This window comes from Equus caballus, chromosome 20, assembly GCF_041296265.1.
Source record: "Equus caballus isolate H_3958 breed thoroughbred chromosome 20, TB-T2T, whole genome shotgun sequence".
In the NCBI taxonomy this organism is placed as follows: domain Eukaryota; kingdom Metazoa; phylum Chordata; class Mammalia; order Perissodactyla; family Equidae; genus Equus; species Equus caballus.
In genome coordinates, this window is record NC_091703.1 from 12,731,666 (window position 1) to 12,752,945 (window position 21,280).

Sequence of the window (21,280 nt, forward strand, 5' to 3'; positions counted from 1 at the left end):
GATGCTCCCAGGTGGGCATCAGCTACCTTCAGTAGCATCATTGTAGTCCAGAAGCTCAGTTGAGTGTCTTGTCTCTTTAATCTTTGTAATCATTATAAACATCTCCCTTTCACCTCCCCCTAGGAGAATATTCAGTAAATTATTGATGAATAAATGTGTGGATAAATATTTTATTGGCTTCAATGACAGTGACCTTTCCACCAACTTTCTATGAGTATTATGACCTACACCCCTTAGCATGTAAGGAAGGTCTCTGTTGATTATCTAAGGAATATTGTCTCCTGGGAGCTCAGCGGAGGAGAGGGTGGGAACAACAGGATTTCCTGCTCTCAGCTTTAGCGGCTTTGTGCTGAGTACAATGAAGTGACTGCTGCCTCCTGTCCTGGGGCTCCAGCCAAGCCCACTGGACTCTCTCAAAGACTCCATTTTGCTTGTTTGTCACTTTCTAAAGCTGGCAGATATACTTTCAACCCACCAATTCCTTTCTGGCTTTCTGCAGCCTGTCGTCATAGTTAAGTTTTTAAACTGGTTTGCCGGGATGTTACCCAAGCCTATTCTGGTGGCTATAACTCTTTGTTCCTGTGGGTAAACTTGTCATTATCCCTCTGGAAGCCCAGGAATGACTGCTCCAATCTCTGCCTAACCATCCCTGCATCCTTTGGCTTGTGTTTGTTCTCTGTTGGTGCTGGAACAGCGGCGGGCACCTTGGCATCGTCTTCCCACCCATTAGTACCAGAAATGTTTCTTGGACTATGGAGACCTATGCACAGCTGCAACTGAGACCTCAGCCCAGACACACCCCAAACACAGTTAGAAAGGGAGAAAAAGCCACTGACCATTATTAGCCACTAAATAGGGCAGCGCCCGGTCCAAGTTCTGCAGGCACATTCAGATGGTGTTTAAGTGGCTTTGCAGCTTTTATGGAACTACTTGAAATAAGAAACAGCATCCAGAAAAACTCAAATAATAATAACCGAATTTAAAGATTCCCTCTATTTCGGACTCCTGCTACCATGATGCTGTTGTGGACAGACAGGAGGTCACTTGGTACGCGGTCTCGTTATCCCTGAGAAAACAAGCTGTGTGTCCAAACTGGCAGGCGACACAGGGCCTTCCCCACTCCTGCCTGGAAGAGGGTTTGGTTCTGATCAGAACCTGTACTTGTGGAGAAATAACCCCTTCCAGATAAGTTCTACCACATCGGCCTAGGTGAGTGGACAAGTCTGTGGCAAGGAGCAAAGTGGCCTTCTCTGCCCGTTACGCAGGCGGTCACCGTAAGTCCTGCCCGCCGAGGGGACTGTTCAACAGCTAAAGGAGCCATCATTCTGCCCTTTGATAACGTCAACAACGTTACAGGAGCGCTGCCTTTCGCCTGATGCCCACGTGGCAGAGATGCCTGCCGGACAGAACTGTTCTCTAGCGCAAACTGGCCTGGGAGGCTTGGCTATGTGTGCCCTGGTGTGTGTTGATGACATTTGGGTTTAAACACCTCTGAACCTGGCTGCTAGGAAAATAGCATGTTAGACAATGAATAAAACTGAGGATTTAAAAAGTGTTGACTCTCCATTTGGAGAATCAAGTCCCTCCAGAGGAAGTGCAGGTAGCCCTGTGGGCCTTCAGAAGCCGGCGGGTGCTGGTGGGCAGGAGGGGGAGCAGAGGGAGGAAACACGACTTGCCTGTCACTCTTAATAATTGCCCCTTGGCTGGGAATCAGGACACTCCTGTTTTGTTGCTTTACAAAATATTTGATGGTGCGGGAGGGGTGCTGCAAAGAGAGATTTAAAAGACCTCCGACCATTCACAGAGGCTGAGGAGAATCAGCTGTGAACTGAGCAGCCAGGTCCACACCATTGTAGGCAACAGAGTGAGAAAGGTAAGAGAGTCCGCGGCTTAATATGCCTGTCACCACGACTGGGGGAAACCTCCAAGTTCATCTTTTTTAAGGCGGGTCAGGAACAAAGATTTTGTAAGAGACAACTTGAGTTTGCGAAGCTTTGAGAGACTTGAAGGGGCTTCTGTAAGAGTAAAATGTGTGTGTGGGAGTCCCCAGGAGTCTAAGTCAGATGAGTTACAGGGAGAGAGCTGGCAAGGATTCACCTGGGCTACGCATGGAACAAGCTCAGAGAGCAGGATACATATTTATCCCCGTGTGGGGAAATTGTCGAAGAAGCAGGCTGAAGCTTCTGATAAAGCCTTCCTGTTTATACTTGAAGGAATCTGGAATCGAATCGGCTTTTGCCCAGGAGTCTACAGGAGTCATCTGATGTGTTTGGATTTCTCTGAGGAGGAAGATGGAAGCTTCCTAATGGTCTGACATCATGAAGACATACCCAGCCGGCTTTGGAGAACAAGTGCCCGCCTGTCTGCATTTCACAATTGTCCATTTTGACTAGTTAATTTTGGTAAATTCACGTGAAAGAGATAATTACATAGGTGCCAATTCAAAGTTATCTGTAAGTTCCCCTCATTCTCTGTACAAACTTTACTTTTACCTCATGTGCTTCTGGACGTCTTCCTCCATGTTGATGGTTAGAAGTCTTTACAGCAGTTTCTCAAGAGCTGCTTCAACCACTGTTAGGCAGAGTTGAAAAATTTTCTCTTTCATCATTTCCCAAACAAATTGCCACATGTTCTTAACCCAGGGCTTCAGGGAGATCCATCACATAAAGTTGGCATCCAATCCACTAAACACTGTTTTTGTCATGAAAACGTTCTCTGATTGGGAGAGCTTACCGTCTTGGTGCGCCATTTTGTTGCCAGATAGCTCTTCCCTTGAGACTTGTCCCATGTCTTTGAGGGACAAACCATATCTTGAAGCAGTGTAGTTGACAGATATATCAAAAAAAAATAAGGCCTTATCAAGTAATTTTCTGAAATTCCTGTCTACATCGTGACAGAAGGAGTAGGTCGGTGTGGAATTCATAACTCAACTGTCCATCATGTGGTAGAATTCTGCAGGCTTCAGTTGTCAGTGTGTCACAGAGTAGGGACAACAGTCCTTTCCAGCTCCAAATTCTGTGGTTCCGGGAAACTGCTGTTGGAAGAAGACTCAGTTTCTCATGCCACCCAAAAGGGAAAGTATGGATAGATTGAAGAGAGACCAAGCCAAAAAACCTGCCCCTCAGGGTGAAGAGGGTGTGACATATGAGGAAAGACTTAAAATAAAAATTGTATCATGGATTGGCAAAATAACAAGCAAAGGAGAAAATGATCAAGAGTCTGCTAATAATTTAAAGAGAGTCTAGGGAAGAAGAGAAAATGAAATAATTCTCACAGGTAACACTGTGTGGTCACCGCTTTGCCAGGGAAGGGCACTGCTCCTTGCCTCCATGGACCTTTCGTGAGGAGCTGACAGAGAGCTTCACAAGATCAGAGCGTGTAGCAGAAAGAACAGAAAGGGTACACAGCAGAGTTTCCTGCTCAAACTTGAGAGACAGGCCATATCCTACACACTTTGTGTGTCTGCATATGTGGTGCTTTTTCTTGTTGCCATTTACTTTTGGAGCACTCAAGTTTTACTCAAACAATGAAGTAGCGGAGGCATGGTCTCCAGAAGTAAGCAGCTGATCCGGAAACAAGAAAACAGCTTTTGGCAAACCTGGTTTTGGGTTTTGCTAAAAGAAACTTTTGTGCATAGACTGCAGTACTCAGAATTGGAGGACCCTAGTTAAAGTCTGACGAAACCCTCGACGGCACCCTCTTTTTACCCCATACGCAGTAGATGGGTAAGAAATGCTTGCTGATGAAAGAATGAAAAATCTGCCAGTTTTGTTTAAGCAACTTAGAAGTATAGCAACAACAAAAAATACATATATATCCCTTGATAATTATATGTATATGGAGATATAAATCTCCATATATACATAATCTAAATGTGACCCTAAGGAACAATATCTAACATTATGATGGAAGCTATACATGTTTGGAGGAGGGAGAAAGCAATTGGGGTAGGGATGCTCAAGAAAAGATGTCAAAAGGATGGAATAAGTGAGCTAAACCTGGTACCTGGGTAAGAAGGAGAAATTAGTCTGGTCAATGGTAAAGACACAATATTCAAGGAATATTTGGGAGGTTGCATAGGAAAAAAAGAGTCTTAATGCATCCTCTTATGCTGGCACTCTTCCTTTTCTCTCTCCCTAGTTTGTGTGTCCTGCTTCTTGCTTCTCTCTGCATGTCTTAAGCTCTTCCACAGCACCTTTGGGTCTGGCTACTAGCAACCACAGCTCCCACAAATACTTTGACTTCCATATTCTATGAGCTTCACTTCTTACTTTTTCTAGATCCCATTATTTATTCTTCAAATTATGATATTAAACAACCCAGTCACATTATTCTTTCACTTTAGCTTCCTTGGCTTGCTTGCTTTTCTAGCTGGAGGGAGAGATTTGTGTGGGTGTCAAAATCTGGCACTAGGTTGACTATAGTCATCTAGGAACTAGCCACCTACACAGTGGCAATATGTTATAAACCACTAAACCCATCTTTTTTTAGATGGCAATACATTAGGAACTGAATGTTAAAGCAAGAGACCTTTATTGACCGTTCACCATGTGTAAATTCTATGCTAGGCTCTATGGGGCACAGAAATGACTAAGATGTTTCAAAAAGCTGCGTTTATTAGAAGAGACAGACTCATAATAACCAACTACGCTAATGTTGAAATAAACTATTGCTCTAAGGCTCTTTGTTTCATCATACTGTATGACCATATTGCAATCACCATGGATAGTACATATTTTTTTAACTTAAAATTCTCGCAAAATTTCTCTTAAAGACTCTAACTGTTGAGGCAAAATTCAAATGATTTTGCTAACCCTGTCTCATTTCTAAATCCTTTTTTTAAAAAACGAAAAGATCTCTCTCAATTGGCTGCAGTCAAGGACTCCATCTCAATACAGAGCTTTCTCTGATTCAACTGAACTAACTTGCGCCACAGTTGCCTACCGCACACTCACAGCAAGCTGTGGGATACGTCTGCTGCCCGTCCCACTGACATCACCAAAGACACGAAAACCTGGTGAAAGATGATGGAGAGGGAATTCTGGGATTTAAAGAGATTGAGTAACTGGTTAGCATTGGGAGGGGGTGAGCAGCAGAAAATTCTCTGTCAGAATATTTTTAAGCCTAAAAGTGATTTACAATTAGATGATTTCAATTATCATGTGACGATTCACTATCCAGATCTTATAAAAGAAAATTCTTATGGATACAAATCCTGAAAAGTGAGGGACATTAACAAAGCATGCCTAAATGAGTAGGAGGGAAAGATTGTGGTAAATCCAGAATAGACTCATTTGGGGCATTAACGTACTAAACCATGTCTACACTCTAGGAGTGGGTTGAATTGATGAGAGTTCTACACCATAGTGTGATATTTCCTGTAGCTGGAGGAAACAATGTTTTCAAAACAGTCAGCTACACTTAAAGGCTCCATCTGCTGTGTGCCTGAGAAGGGAGGGGTCTGTCACCTCTATTCCTAGTTGAGGTCTGAAGGATACTATTTTCCTTATACTAGAATGAAGTGAACAAATGCATGGTTGTTTTTCAGTCAGGTAGATGTGAATCCAGATTCCAGGTGGGCTAATCTTGGCTCTGTAGTCATTCTAAACCTCAATACTTATTTTCTATTTAATAGTAATGGCTAACAAAAATTTCTAGGCCTTCCAAAGTATAAGGCACTGTTGTAAGCAGTGGAGATACATTACTTCATCTAATTTCCCAATAATCCATGAGGTGATGTGCAGAATAGAGTTAACATGCAGCATGGGGCTGCTATCCTTAGGAGGGCCTGCTTGCAAGGTTGGCCTTTGGCTGGCATCTGGGAATGTGGATTTCAGGAGCGTTTTCACCATTCTTTGATAGGAGGTACTTACTGTACCTAACTGTGCAAACAATGTGGTTTATGCTGAACAGCTGCTCTCCTAGGAGTCTGGAATTTTGTTACGTGCCAGAGACAGACTGCCTAGGTGACGGGCCCTCCACCAAAACTCTAGCACTGAGTCTGTAATGAGCTTCCCCGGTAGGCTCCAGATCACATCCGCCATATCTCCTTGCTGGAGAGATGAAACATGTCCTGTGTGATTCCACTGGGAGAGGATTCTTGGTAGCTTGTGCCTGGTTTCCTCTGGAATTTACCTCATTTATTTTCCCTTTGATGATTTCAATTTGTAATCATTTGACGTAATAGATCTTAGCTGTGGGTATGACTATATCCTGAGTCCTTTGAGGTCTTGTAGTGAGTCACGAACCCGAGGGTGGGCTTGGAGATCCCCAAAACAGGTGTGTGACATTACTATCTCAGTTTTAAAGGGAACACAGCTGACTCATGGAAGGATAAGTAACTATCTGAAAGTCACACAACAGGCACATGGCACAACCATGATTTGAACCCAGGCAGGCTGGCTACAGAGCCCTTCTTCTAACCCCTAGGGAGGCTCTAAAATTATTGTAATAATGCCTCCCTCCTTGGGTGTTTGTGAATCAAAGGAGGTGAGTTTGCTCAGCACAAACTCCTCAATAAAACTCTATCATTCCATTATTATGCACCAGGCTTCTATCTCTTCCACCCACTAACCAGAAACTCTATCACACATTTCCTGCAGCCCAATAACAAGGTGAATGTCTCCAAGAAGTTGAAACATCTATAAGGAGAGAAAAGGGAAAGGAATAGCATAGAACTAATCCTTCTCTTTTTTTAACAACAGTATCTATCACAATACTTTTGCTTTGCAAGCCTAATGGAGCCTCAACACTTCCCCTCCTCTTTCCTTACCTCTTCCTTGGTCTCCTTGTGTCCAGCTGGGAGGGGTTGGACACTGTGGTGATAGAGATGAAGTCAGTACAGCAGGCTGAGTGCTTAGAAGAAATGAGGCAGAAGTAGGAATGGGTGGGCACTTTGGGCTGATCCCCTTTCATTATGGAAACCATATTTTCTACCACTGGCCCCTCAAATGGGAACACCTTGTCTTAGAACAGAATATTTAACATTCTGTTTGCTGAAATTATTTCACAATTACCTTTACCACTTCCTCCCTTTCAAGCCTTCTAGTTAATGCAGAAACATCCCATTTCTTTTCAGTGAGGAAACTAGGTGACCCCAGCATTCCACAGACCTATTTTTGCACTGCTTTCAAAGAAAAACAGCTCTTTCTGCTAAAGGCCTGTTTGCACTGTCATAGCAAACGTATGGCAAGTGGCCATGTTGCCTTCGTTGGTAGATCAAGATATCCCAGTTACCACTGAGTTGGCTAGAGCACAGTACACCTACATGGTAGAATTTGAAGGGTAAAAGAAGATGTCCCTGATTTAAAACCTCATCTTCTTCATCTACCCCCCCCAAACTCCCTTTACTAGAGTGGCAAACTTCTTAATCCAAAGTAAGAAATATGGCTGAAAAGGTAAATAGCAGGTGAATAGCGGCTTGGCGCCACATCAATTGAAATCAATGAGACAAAATCCTTCCCTACAAGCACAGTTTGCTAAAGCAAAATTGGAAGGAGCCCATGGGTATTAGGTACTTGAAAAGAGGACTTGTTAGTAATGAGTGCCAAAAACAGGAAATGGGATTTAGGAAGCAAAACTGGTGGTACTGAAGGGTCACTTCATGTGTGCAGGAGATTTTTCCATGGGAAATCTTGACCCTTGATGGTCAGCACTCTAACAGCAATATAGGAGAGATGGAAATAAAAACAGAAACTTCCTATCTTGAAATAAAATGGATTTTCATCTAAGGACAATCAATGTCTTCACACCAAAGACATCTGCACTGTTAAGGATCCACCCCAAGGAGTTGCGTCATCATCGGAAGAACGTCTTTAGGCAAATGACTTAGTCAAAAGACCCGGGGTTCAGTTTCAGTTGTGTCATTTGATTGGTTGCTCAACTTCACGTAAGTTACCTCATCTAGTCCACCCCGTCTCCTCAGTTTCATTATCTGTAGAGTGGGGAATATAATAATAATCCCCAGAGTCATTGTGAACATTAAGATGATGTGGGTTAATGTGCTGATGGAATTATAAATTAGTACCTAAATATTAGCTATTAATGTTTTGATCAAGTGATGTTAACTAGCACCAAGATTGAACAGAAAAAATCAAACATAAAATAAAAACCTAGTTTTCACGGTATTGGACATTAAGAAAGGAGGGTTACCTCAGGAGGAGAGCCTTATAGAGCTAAATTACAAATGGAAAGGCTATTGCAATAAAGTCACTATACGAGTGGTCAAAATATTAGCCTGTCCACGTTGCAGCAGCCTTAATCCTGCCTCCTGGGTTTGTCTGGTTAAAATCATACACAGTGGTCTAAAATTGCAATGAGCATCAATTAAGATTTAGGTCAGAGCCTCTGAAGTAGCCAGTGATTTAGTTTCTGGGATTAAGGAAGACAAAGTCTTACCAATGGCTGGATAAGAAGAACATTCCTTTCTATTGTGATCATCCTACATCAAGGAAATGTTTGAAATTGAGGCAGCGTAGTGTGATGTACCCTGCTAAAGTTATTATATGGTTGAACTTTTGAAAAATACAGCAGCACAAATGTGTTTTATCAATCTTTACTGTTGGTAAGAATCTTGGAGAAAGTAAATTGGACTCATCTCCCAATGTAGTTCCCTCTAAAAGGGATCATTATTCTAAAGGACTCATCATGCCTGTTGGGTTCAGATCCATCGGCTTGGAGTCCCCTGTCCTCTCCCCATTGTTCAAACATCCTGTGCTTTCTTCACCAACGCTACAGACTGTCATTAGGTTTAGAGTAAGCTGCAATTAGCGAGTCTCAGCTTCTCTTACAAGAAACTTACTTTTCAGTGGCAATTTTTGTAACGGTTCCTGTCTGATTTTTAACTCTTCGCTGGAGACCAAACTCCCCAGCTCAGCCGCTGGCAATGCGATGCTAAGAGTGAAAGCTACCCCTTTGCACCAACTAATTACCATCATTTCTTAAATTTAGCTGTTAGCTGTTTTGGCACCTTCCACACAGCCCTGCTTACAAGTAAATCCTGCAGAACTATGAAAGGCCTGGCCTTCCTGTCTGAACTCTCAGAGATTTACAAGACTGGATCTCGGCTCCCACAGGGAGTCTTCAGCTGGTCAGGGGTGGTAAGCAAAAGCTTTAGTGTTTCAGGGACACGCTTGCATTTCTTTTACTGGGCGAAGGTGACAAGGTCTTTGCCAAGGTCACTCAGCTCAGTGACCAAAGGGCTGCTTAGACCTGAAAGCTGCTTCTCCCCTCTCTCCGGGCCTGCAGGGCCGTGTGCAAGGTGAGAAGGAGAGATGGGGATGGAGGATAATCAGAAATCCAAACAGATGGAGCAAGGCTTTAAATTTAAAAGGCAAAACAATGACGATTTATTTAACTTACAGATAAAATAAACATAATTTATCAACTACATTTATTCCTGTAATTCCTCAGTAGCACAGAAAATCAAGAGGCATCTATACTTTAAAGGTAATACAATGATTTTTTTTCCTGCTTATTCCTGAGTCACACTGAGTTAACTACTGTAACATTGGGTACGTTACGAATGAACACACAATGAAACAAATCATCCCAATAGTTTTCTGACTTTAAACCCACTTGAAAAAAGTTCCACACTGGAGGGACAGCTGGTCCTGTTCCCCGTGGTGTCCCGCACACTGTAGGGGTTCCAAAAATACTTGTTGACTGATGACTGATACACTGGTTAGTTTACATGATGGCAAAGGATATCCTCCTGATATTTCATTTTATTACTTGTATCTATGTGCTCCTGTTTATCACCTAGGTAATGAAATACCATTTTGACTTTCTTTACAGAGGTTGAGCTGAATTTAATTGGATCATTTCATTCATCCTAGAAGCCTCTGGGGTTATTTTTGGTTTTTTGTGGTTTTCTCTTCCGGAATTCTTTTCTTGTCAAACTCTACTAGTTCGTTAGGCCCCTTCACTTTAAATGAAACCCTATTCCCTCCCCTCCTCTTCCTCTGACTAGCTAATATGTATCAAGCATTTAATATGTCGGATAGTGCTTTAGGTACTTGCGTATGTTGACTCATGGAAAACTCAAAACCGTATATTGACTCATTAAAACTTCAAAACTACCCAGTGAGACAGAACTGTTGTTACCTCCTTTTTCAGATGAGAAGCTGACAAACAGAAAGGTAAAGTAAACTACTCAAGAGCACACAGCATGGATGGTGGAGGTGGGATTCGAACCCAGGCAGCTGGCTCCAGAGCTGGCCTCTTAAGCCCCCCACCAGCTACTCCAGCTCTCTGGTATCTGCCCATTTCTGGAACTCCGAAGTTCATGGTTTCTTTCTACAAGGAGATAGATAATAATAATCATTTTACTGAAAATGGGCTTCGACTGTATGTTCTATTGTATTTGTTGCTTTGGATTTCGTTCACACTTTTTCACATCTTTGTGTCCAGATCAGGTTGATTCTTTTTTAACTGTAGTATTAGTATCATACATTCCAAAGAGTGGATTGCCAAATTATAACAAGGGCGCCACTGATGGACATTCGGATTGGCTTCATGTTTTCAATGTCATGCACAATTGCATTTCAAATTGTCTCAAAAGAAAGAAACTCATGCTAGGTTGAATTCAAACAGAGAGCGTTGGGCCGAGACGCTCTTTTATGCTGTTAAGAAATAAACCATTCAGCAGAGAAAAAATATGACACAGAAGAAACCAACTCTTCTCTAACTGGGTATTCAAGGAATATTATGGTTGAGGATGTTAATTGATGTAAGTAAAAAATCTTTTCCCTATGCATCACTTTAACTCTGATGCTAAGTCATTTTACTGCTAAATCATCCTGGCAGGAACCCTGGGGGGCTGAGGCCTGAATCACAGCCTGCTTAGAGTAAGGTATTACACAAAAGCTTCTCTGAAGTTTTCCTACCGCTGAAGCAAGCAGCCAGCAACATTTTCTCTAAAAAATGTTCAGGCCAAAAATATTCTCCACTCTGCTATGTTAAGTTAACTCTGTTTTTCAATCCGGTTGTTAGTCAAATATTGGAGCAGATCTAGATTTAGTTTCCTGAGGAAGAGTGTCTGCCTACAGTACATGCAGCCCGAGAGGGCAGGCTTCTTGCTTTCACATGGACTGCCAGGACTGCCGCCCACTCGGCCAGTGCAAGAGGCTGCCTTCCCGTCAACGGGATCCACTCCTGGGCCCCTGGAAGTGCACTGGTGCACAGCTGTCTTGCTCCTCTGCTCAGGCCACCTTTTCTGCCCTTCACAATCTCCTCCTGTTTTTCTACATCTTTGCTGTTCTACGAAGACCATCCTGAGCCTCAGCCCTCCTGAGCAGGCTTCCCCGCTGAAACCGCTCTGCTTCCCCTGCACAGTAGCACTCGTCTCTAACATTCCCTCGGTGGTTCACCCACTCACTCATTCACTCATGGATTCCTTCAACAGATATTTATTTTGTGTGTACCAAGTGCAGAGATACAACAGTGAACACAACCAGGTCCTGCACCCACAGGGCTGGCAGTCCAGGGGAGGAAACAGGCAATCGGCAAATCCAGGGATTTACCACATCAGATGGTGATAGGGGTGGTAAGAGACTGGGTGTGTAAGGGGGGACAGGGATGTTTTTTATACAGCATGGTAAAAGGGAGGGCTGCAGGATAACGTGGCGTGTGACCCTAGAGATGAATGGGGACATGGAGGGGCCTTACAGGTATCTCCTAGAAGGAACTTCCAGTGCGAAAGTCCTGAGTTGGTCTCATGCTTGGCCTCTTGGGGGAACATCAAGGAGACCACTTACCTACTTTTTAAATGTGATTTTTGCTTTGCAAACGTACGCTAGCTCCTAAACTCAGGAGCTTCGTGAGGTTCTGGGGGCTCTGTGTTGGAGATAACAGGTGACAAATTGTGAGGATGCTTTCTTAGTAAAATTCCACTGTTCGACACACACCATCTGTAGAATACATCCTTGTGCCGTCTCCAGTCCTCACCTAAGACTGATTGGATTACCACCCCCAGCTTGTGGCAGTCAAAGGTTTGCAGAAAATGCTGACATTCTTAGACTGTAAGCTATGCATGTGACACCTCTACACCCATGGTGACTCATCAGCAAGCCAGCACAGATAATCCCACCATTTTGAAAAAATGGATTCTCAGTTCTAAACAACATGAAGTGATGCCTTTAATTCTAATACCTGCCCTTGCTTCAGACAAAAAACAAAAACATAATGAAAAAAGAGGCCAATAAAGTAAACAACTTCCACCAACCAGAGAAAGAAAGGAACCCCATCAAGTAGTCCCAAGTCTTTCCAAATCAATCCTTTCAAAATCATAACACCCGAATTAAGAGATTCTTTTATCTGTCTTGCCATAAAAATAAAGGAATTATGAAAAAAATTAAGTAACTATGTACAAAATACCCTGGTCATTTTAAGTACAATTGTATGCAATTTGTTAATCCTCACTGTGCTTTTGAAAGCTGTATAATGGATAGCATGTTGTGTGTAATTGTCGAAATGTGTTTATAGTTATCAAGTAATTTACATCTGAGATCCCTTGTTGACCATAAAGTCCATGAAGACACAACCTCAGTATATCCCAATACCATATTATAAGGGAAAGTTGGATTTGATTGACTCGAGTTGCATGTGCAGTGCTTCTGAAAGGCACAAAACCTACTCCAAGTGTTTTTAATTACCTGGGCACCTCCCACATATGAGGTCCTTGAGGATAGGGACTTTATCTGCTTGGCTTCAGTACTGAATCCTCAGGACCTAGCACAGTACCTGGCCCCTAGTGGGCCCTTAAAAAATGTTAAATAAATAACTGCTAACTTATTTTCTGAAATGAGATATGGTGTCTGTGATAGTTAATTTTGTGAGTCGACTTGGCTAGGCCAAGATACTGGATACTGGATATTAGGCCAAACATTGCTTGAGATGTTGCTGTGAAGTTATTTTTTAGGTAAGATTAACATTTAGGTCGGTAGACTCTGAGTAAAGCAGATAACCCTCCATAATGTGGGTGGGCCTCATGTAACCAGTTGAAGGCCTGAAGAGAAAAACACTGACTTCCTCCAAACATGAATTCTGCTGACAAGACTGACTTTGCACTCAACAGCAGCGTCAGCTCTTCCCTGGGTCTCCAGCCTGCCAGCCTACTCTGCAGAGTTTGAACTTGCTAGTTTCCATAAATGCATGAGACAATTCCTTAAAATAAATCTCTCTCCCTATGTACATATATACACACATCCTGTTCTATTTCTCTGAAGAACCCTGATTGATACAGGATCTCTTGGTCATTTACTCTCTCAATGAATCAGTCAATACATGTAATATACGGAGAATCATTCTTATCCACCAAGGACCCACAGCATGTAAAGCCAGACCAGGGACACAACCCCTGACACTAGTTATTGATCTCAACTTCTCCACTCCATTTCATTTCTCCTGTGATACAAAGCACCTGCATATTTTCTATCTAGAGAAGCAGGTGCTAAGAGACTATTGTCCTTGCTGAAGCCATGTTGTGATGGAGAGATGTGAGGCACTGCCTTACTACTGTGCTTTTAGGGGAAAATACTTCCCAGAGTGATGTTGAGCCGCTTACAGTATCACTTCCTCTAAACGTTTCCACTCTTTATGAGTGAAGATGTGGGTGGGGAATTTCAGAGTCATGGAAACTAGTCAAAAGGTTACGAAAGGGTCATGGTCACAGTTGATGACTGTGTGGCAGCTAATTAGTCCTGGATACTGTAAGGAAAAGATCAATCTAAAAACATATCTGTGGGGATCATCTGGGGAGCATTTGCTTCTCTTCAGGATCTAGCAGAGTGCTTAGCACTCATGTGCCCATTGCTGATCTGGGGAAGGATGCTTTTGCAAAGTAAGTACTCACAGAGATGCTTCCGCCCAGGGTGTCTGTGGTAGGGGAAGTGGACTGTGAGCGTGGAAGCTTTCCTTAATGTGTCCACAATCTGCACAACTGTGCATTCAGGATTCTTTATCTCAGGGGGTCATTTTTATCGCTTCCTTCCCTCCCTTTAAGGCTCCTTCCCCCCTTTGATGTCTTTTTCCTTCTGCCTTTCAGGTTCCTAATTCATTCACCTCTTATCCCTTATTCTAACAAGAGGCAAAGCTTCACATCTCTCCTGGTAGGATTTTGTGCACGAGAGAGGGGGACATTTGGGAGCCATTGTGCTTCCTGAAATTATACTCTGAGCCTTCATCTTTGGCAAGTCCCTAGCACTGTCATTGATAGAAATAATAGGTTGTCATGTGTCTACACAATAGAATGCTATACAGCCATGAAAATGAATCACCAACACCTATTTGCATCGACATGATGACCCTCAAAACCAACGTTGAGCCAAAGAGCCGGTTATGGAAGAATATTTATGGTATGATTACATTTGTTTAAAGTTTCCAAACAGGCAAAAATAAACTGCATATATGCCTAAATTAATTCACATATAAGTTTATATATAAATCACATGCATACATGCATACATACAGGAAGAAGGACCTGGCCACCCACTTCCAAAAAAAACTGGCCATGAAAACGCTGTGAATACCAGCGAAGCACTGTCTGATAAAGCTCCAGAAGGTGAAGGGATGGCACAAAAAGACTGGGCAGCGTTCAGTTCTGCTGTACAAACAGGGTCACTAGGAGTCGACTTTATGGCACTAAGGACAGAGGCATGTGAGCCCAATCTAAAAAGAAAAGTAAGGGAACGTGACTAACACCAAATTTCAGACTGCACTTCCCTTTGTGTGGGGCGTGGGTGGAGATGGATACAATTGGTTAGGCGCGTGCAGCAGGCTTCAAGAATTGGGAAGGGAGGCAGTAGGTAAACATGTTTGGTTTATTACTTCTATTATTATTTAGAATGTATGTACATACCCATTATATACACCTCTTTGTAGTATGAAATGTTTCGTAATATTTAAAAAATTTTCTAAAGTGAAATTTACCTGGATTATTAACCCTCATTTGTCACCTTCCTTGGAAAGTGGAGGGAGGGGCGTGAGGAGGAACATCTGCTCATAGAACTTAGATAGAAAGTTAATTGTTACAGCCGTCCATCAAGCGAAGGTGAAAAGGAATGTGGATGCATTGTCACCTCCTCATCATCTCATTTCACCATTGTTGAGTTCCCTCTGAAGCCCCAGGATCCTTCCTTAGGGCAGAGCTACCACAGGATGGGGTCTTGCGGTGTGTCAGTTTCCAGTGGCCTTTACCATCACTGCCTGGATGTTTGGGAGCCATTCTGGGCACTGTGAAGTTGTTAATTTGGATGGCCAAGAAAGTCTGCAGTAAACACGGGTGGCTTGGACACTGCCTGTCTAGGATGACCGCGCCATCCTGGCCCTGCGCATGAACCGGACAGGCACAGAGTGGAACGAGACACAGCATGCCCTCGAGGGCCTCTGCTCCACTGGGCCTCTGCCCAATCTTCTCTCATTCAAGTCCCACCTTCCAGAGTTTGCCATTTCAGGTGTGCTGCCAGTATAATTAGTAACACTGTTTTTCTTTAAATCAACTCACTTTTTTTTCACTTAAAGTCAATTATATTAAAAAGAAAGTTTATACCAGTACTCCAAATAAAAAACCAATGCCATTGTGATTAACAGAAGGTAATCATGAAAAATAGATGCAGAAAAGCAAAGCCACGCTATTGAATTTTAGCTAGCTACCATTGCCTGCTGATGGCTCATAGTCTGAGGTTCACTTTCTCTTTGTTCAAATGTAAATGGCCGGTGGTTAGAGGATTTTAAGATCAGGCCAAAATCAGAGGATCAAAGGTGTGAAAATGGAAGTTTTCTCTCTGTGACAAAGTCTAGTGATTCAGTGTGATTTAATGCCATGTCTGTGTATCATGTACCACGTAAAAGGATCACAGTGTCCCACACTTTGGGAATTTTGATCAGATCAGCTGTAGGGAGACAGAAGGAGAGTGGAGAGGGCTTGTAGTGGGATGTGGCTTCACGTAGTACAGTTTCCTACAGGACATGTTAAGTCGAAAGGAATTCTCCCTGGGCCAGTACCTGAGTCCCTTCTCTAAGTGGCATCTCAGAAATTGATGTGGAGGACCCTCCCTCATATGACACTTGAATGGATATGAGGGATGTCAGATCACAGGCATCTAAGGTCAAATAGAGTTGATCCTTGGAGAACAGAAGATGAAACCACTTGAGTATCCACAGCACTGTGTCACAGGTGATCTTAGTTCCCCCAGAAGCAGACTCTGACACAGGATTCAAGTGCATGTAGTTTAAGAAACGATCCCAGGAGACCTTGGTGAGGGGAGGGAAAAGGGAAGGAAGGAAAGCCATCAAGGGCACATTATCAAGCCAGCTAACACTGTGGGCAACTGGAGCTTAAGCCCACGGGGGAACTTTATGGTCCCTTTAAGTTTTCCACGTGGAAACTTTGGGAAAAGGTGAAACACATGTCTTAGAGTTTTTCCAACAGGCATGAGGGACCTGGGATATTTATAGGCCATTGGAGAGTTAGTTCCTGGGCATTCTCACCTGCCTTTGGGCAGTTACAGTGGTCCTACCTGGGTCTGGAGAAACCTGTCAGGTCATGAGATAAAGACTCAGGCTGTTAGAAGTCAGCCCAGTCCTGATGAGACCTGAGGATGTAGGTAGGTCACTGACTGCTTCTACCACACTACTTCTCTGCTAGATACTTCAAAACTTTGTTATCACATCTAATCCTTACCACAAGGTAGCTATTTCCCCTTATTTACATGTAGAGAAAGAGGCACCAGGCATTACTTCATTTGACAAAGTTAGACAGTCTGTGTGCTCCATCACCTCTGGTTACACCTTCCTGGTCTTTCTTTTCTTCGCCTTTTTTTCTTCTTTTAATATTGAGTTGAAATTGGCAAAGCATAAATTAGATGTTTCAAGGAACAATTCAGTGTATTCACAATGCTGTGCAATGACCACTTCTGTCTAGTTTCAAAACATTTTTATCACCCCAAAAGGAAACCTCATACCCGTTCAGCAGTTGCTCCCCCTTTTCCCCTACCACCAGCCCCAGGTTACCACCAGTCTGTATTCTGTCTCTATTGATTTACCTATTGAGGATATTTCATATAAACGGAGTCGTGGACTTTTTGTGCCTGGCTTCTTTCACTTAGCACAAAGTTGTTGAGACTTATCCATGTTGTAGCGTTTTTGTGAATAATATTCCATTGTATGGCTATACCATGATTTTTTCATCCATTCATCTGTTGATGGACATTTAAGCCGTTTCCACTTTTTGGCTATCGTGAATAGTACTGCTATGAAAATGCATGTATATGTACTTAGTTGAGTCCCTGTTTTCAAGTCTTTTGGATATATAATTAGGAGTAGAATTGCTGGTTCATATGGTAATTTTATGTTTAACTTTTCAAGAAGCCATCCTAATCTTCTTGGAGAGCTCATTCTCCTCTACTTCTGTTTAAATTTTAGAATTTCTTGAGGTTCAATCCTAAGCCACCCTCCTCCTTTCTCATTTGATGCTCTCTGTCAAGTATGTATCATCCATACCCATGGGTTCAATTACCATCCATATGCCAAGGATCCCCCAGACCTCTGCTCTGAGCTCTATCTAGATGTTGGTCAATGTCAACTGCCTGGCTGACATCTGCCTTTGAATGTCTGCTAGGCCCTCCAAAATCATTAGTTCCAGAACTGAACTAACCCTGGACCTGGTCTCCACCAGCTTTTCCAGTTTCTGTGACCAGTATGAAGCATCAATGTCCATTGGGATTCCCAAACCAGGAAACAGGATCATCTTTGACATTCCCCTCACTCTCCTTTCCTGTCTGCCACCAAGTCCTGTTCCTTTCTAGATGACTCTTCAATTTGTCTAATTCTATCTCCACTGCTATCACCCTTGTCTTGTCTGTACTCCCATAGATATTCTTGCTTGGCTGACTTCATCAACCCCCTAACTAGTGTCCCTGTCTGTATGCGTGGCCCCCTCCCATCCGTTCTCCACACTGCATCAAAAGGGATTCCTTAAAAGTACCAAAGGGGTAATAGAGCACATGTGTACGGTAGTAATTAGTCTTTGGGTGTGAACATGATGTAGTCTACACAGAAACTGAAATATAATGGTGTATATCCGAAATGTTATAAACCAATGTTACCTCAGTTAAAACAAAATGCAGATCAGATCACAACACCCCTAGCTTCTCCATCGCTTTTAGAATAAGCAGCATCTTTAACACAGGTCTTTTAGGCTCATCTTGAGCTACTCCCCTCTTCCCCCTGGCCATACTGGCCATAATTTTGCAGGACAATTCTGTGGCCCCCCACCTCAGGGCACAGTATAGGCTGTTCTCTCTGCCCAGAGCACTAGCCAGCCCTTTGCCTTGTGAATTCCCACGCCTCGTTCAGTTCTCATCTCCACCTTCTTTATGGAAACCTCCCTGACTCCCAGATGAGATCAGTATGTTCTGGTCCTCATCCCATTTGTGTCATCATTGACTAATGGCTGCTTCTCCCCTCAACCGTAAGCCTTTTGGGGGCAGGGCAATGTCAATTTTGCTCCATTTCTTGTACGTTTTGACTTAAAAGTGGCTGTCACACGGTGAATGCTCACTAGATACTTGTTAAATAAATGAACTAATTAATGAGAAATGGTGGAGCTCTAACTCAAAACTGATTTCATATTCTTTTCCTTCCACTGCTCCATTTTGCCCCATTCTTAGAACAGGAATGTCCTTGAAAAGAACCCAACTTGGGAGGAAACAGAAACAAGGAGGAAAAGCGCTTGGCTTGTTCCCAGGGTTCTGTCAAGGTTTCACACCCACTTCTGGGTGGGAAACCAGTGTCTAGGGGAAAGGAGGGGCTCCTCAAGCAGGAGGTAAAAAGGCTGGGACACCCACTCTCACCTCTCATCACCAGCACAGGGAAATGACCACCCACCTGTCTCAACCAGCTTTAAACAACATAAAACCCCTTTAGAATGACTTTCCCCCTTTAATGTTGTATGTATTCTTCACTTTGAAGTAATTTCAGCAAGATAAAAAGGTTGCCTCAAATCCTTTGTGGAAGAAAGGCAATTGAATGAATGAACGAGTTAAATGAATTAATAAATATAGAGAAACATAAGGATGGAGCTGTTGGGGTGGCCCGGTGTGGACAGGTAGAACATAGTGTCATTTGTCCCCAACCCCTTAGAGATAATGCTAATGACCAGTTCCCTGCAGAACTGGGACACACACTAAGTCCAGTTCTCAATCACCACTTCTTGCCCCTCAGGAGTCATTCCCAGAGAGGTTGACAATGACGTTATAGATGACTCTAATCCACCATGAAGGGTGAGTGACAGCCCATACTTTGAAGTGCTGAAATAATTGAGGAAAAGTGAAAGCTCAGGTTAGCACAGGTGAGCTCTGAGGACAGCTGGAATGGGGGAGGAGCTGTGTACTCTACATACCAGGAAGCACCCACCCTGGATGATTTAAAAAATAGGATCCGGTGGGTTTTAAGTTGCCTCAAAGCCAGTGCCTCCAGATCAACTTGAAGGTGGCCTGGAACCACTCTTTCCTCCTTTGGGGCATGTTGAGTCCCTTCCCAGTTTCAGTTAAGAGGTGTTAACGGTGGGGAACACCACCAGATGTCTGACATCAACTCAGGAAGTTCAGAGTCTGAGTGAGTCTCCCCGCCTTCTCCCCTCAGGCCACACTCAGCAAGTGTCTGAGAACTCACCCGGGGCAGAACCACTGTTGGTGAATCATCTGGTCTTCCTGGAGTTCTTGCCCTCTCTCTGGGCGGGCAGGCAGGAGGTAGCAGCTCAGTCCTGCCTCATGATGAGGCTTCTCTCTCGCTGCAGCCACCAGACTTGTTTCTAAAGGCAGCTGTAAGCGTTTCCCCACTGAGCAACCGCACACGTAGAATGCAAGAGGCGTAGGTATGTGTGTGTTTTTCCTTCCGGTTGCTCTGAAGTGATGTTGTCTCAGTTCATTTCCTCTCTGTGTTCTGTCAGACCTTCCAATACACTGTGGACGATTTATAGTTTAGGAGCAGGTAAGAAATCTAGTTATTATCTGCACCACTTGCTATTTTGAGAAAGATAGGTGATCTTTACATTATTATTGCAATGAAATTCTGTGCAATATATTTCCAAAGTGGCATAAGCTCCCTTCTAGGCTGCATTGAGGGCAAAAATTTAGGCTATTTTAGGCCAATTAAATTAGGATTTTGTGGTATTATGGAGTCAATTTGTTCCAAACAGTTTCACTATAAATTGACATGAAACATCCTTTCACTTGACAAGTATTTGTTAAGCCTGTACATTGTGACAGGCATCCTGCTGGGGGCTAAGTACCCACGCAGAGATTCCTATTTACAATGTGGTGTGGAAGCTAGATTCGAGTATGTGGGAGGGAACTGGAAAGTCTCTTAGCCCCAAAGCCTTTGTCTTCTTCCAGCCGTGCTTTTGAGTAGCAGACAAGTGGAGAAGCTCTGAGGCCACCCACCCGGGCGTGAATTATGGCTCTACCCTTCAAGTGCTTTCGATCTTTCTGTGCTTCAGCTTCCTCATCTGTAAAATGGGAATAACCATAGGATTGTTGTGAGAATTAAATGAGTTAGTATACGAAAGCACTCAAAGAGTGCCTGGCACAAACAAATAAGTGAGCAGTATGTGAGTGTTTGCTATCATTATTAGTGGCAAATTATATTATTATAAGCTCAGTCATTTGGTTTTTTCCTTCTCTTCCCCACTTCCCACACAGTGCTCATGCCTAGGAAGTGACTAGGGGACATAGAGGGTTGAGGAGAGAGTGAGATGGTCTGAACAACTGATGCTCCCCAAATGATCCAGTGGTGCCTGATGCCTCTGCTCCATCACCAGGACCGGGAAAGGACTGTCCTTGGCCCTCGCCTCATCTTCAAGCTCTGCTCATGTTGTGTGTTGCACTCTTGTGACTTCTGTTTTGTTGTTGTTGTTTTGTTTTAATTTCCTGTGATACTTCTCTGAAATTTAGATCCATGTCACTTATTTTTAAATATTGAGCTTGCCTGAATCAACTTAAGGAATACTCTGCCCATAAGAATATGCCACATTTAAACAAAGAACAAACACGCAGTTGTGTTGTGCAACTAGGGCTTATAAATACATCAATAACAAGAGCATCTATATAAATCATACATAGTCACATCCATAAGTGGAATTAGCAAAATTCGTGGTAAAAGTATCATCATGGCACTCTATTTTTTTCTTTCTCTCCCCTCTCCTTAAAAAAAGCATTCTTGAATACATGCTATTTATCAATACCTGTTGCAGATTTGAAGTAGAATTATCCTATTTTCAAGT

The 21,280-nt window shown here is 43.1% G+C and overlaps 1 protein-coding gene across 1 annotated transcript in view; it reads right to left on the minus strand.

Moving 5' to 3' along the window:
* The window catches only part of NEDD9 (neural precursor cell expressed, developmentally down-regulated 9), a 179,453-nt gene extending 159,567 nt beyond the window's left edge, over positions 1 to 19,886 (minus strand). Inside the window, exon 1 of the mRNA XM_005603570.4 lies at positions 19,672 to 19,886. The gene's annotated coding sequence lies outside the window, so the exon portion shown is untranslated. The remainder of the gene's footprint in view (positions 1 to 19,671) is intronic.
* Positions 19,887 to 21,280: the final 1,394 nt, after the last annotated feature.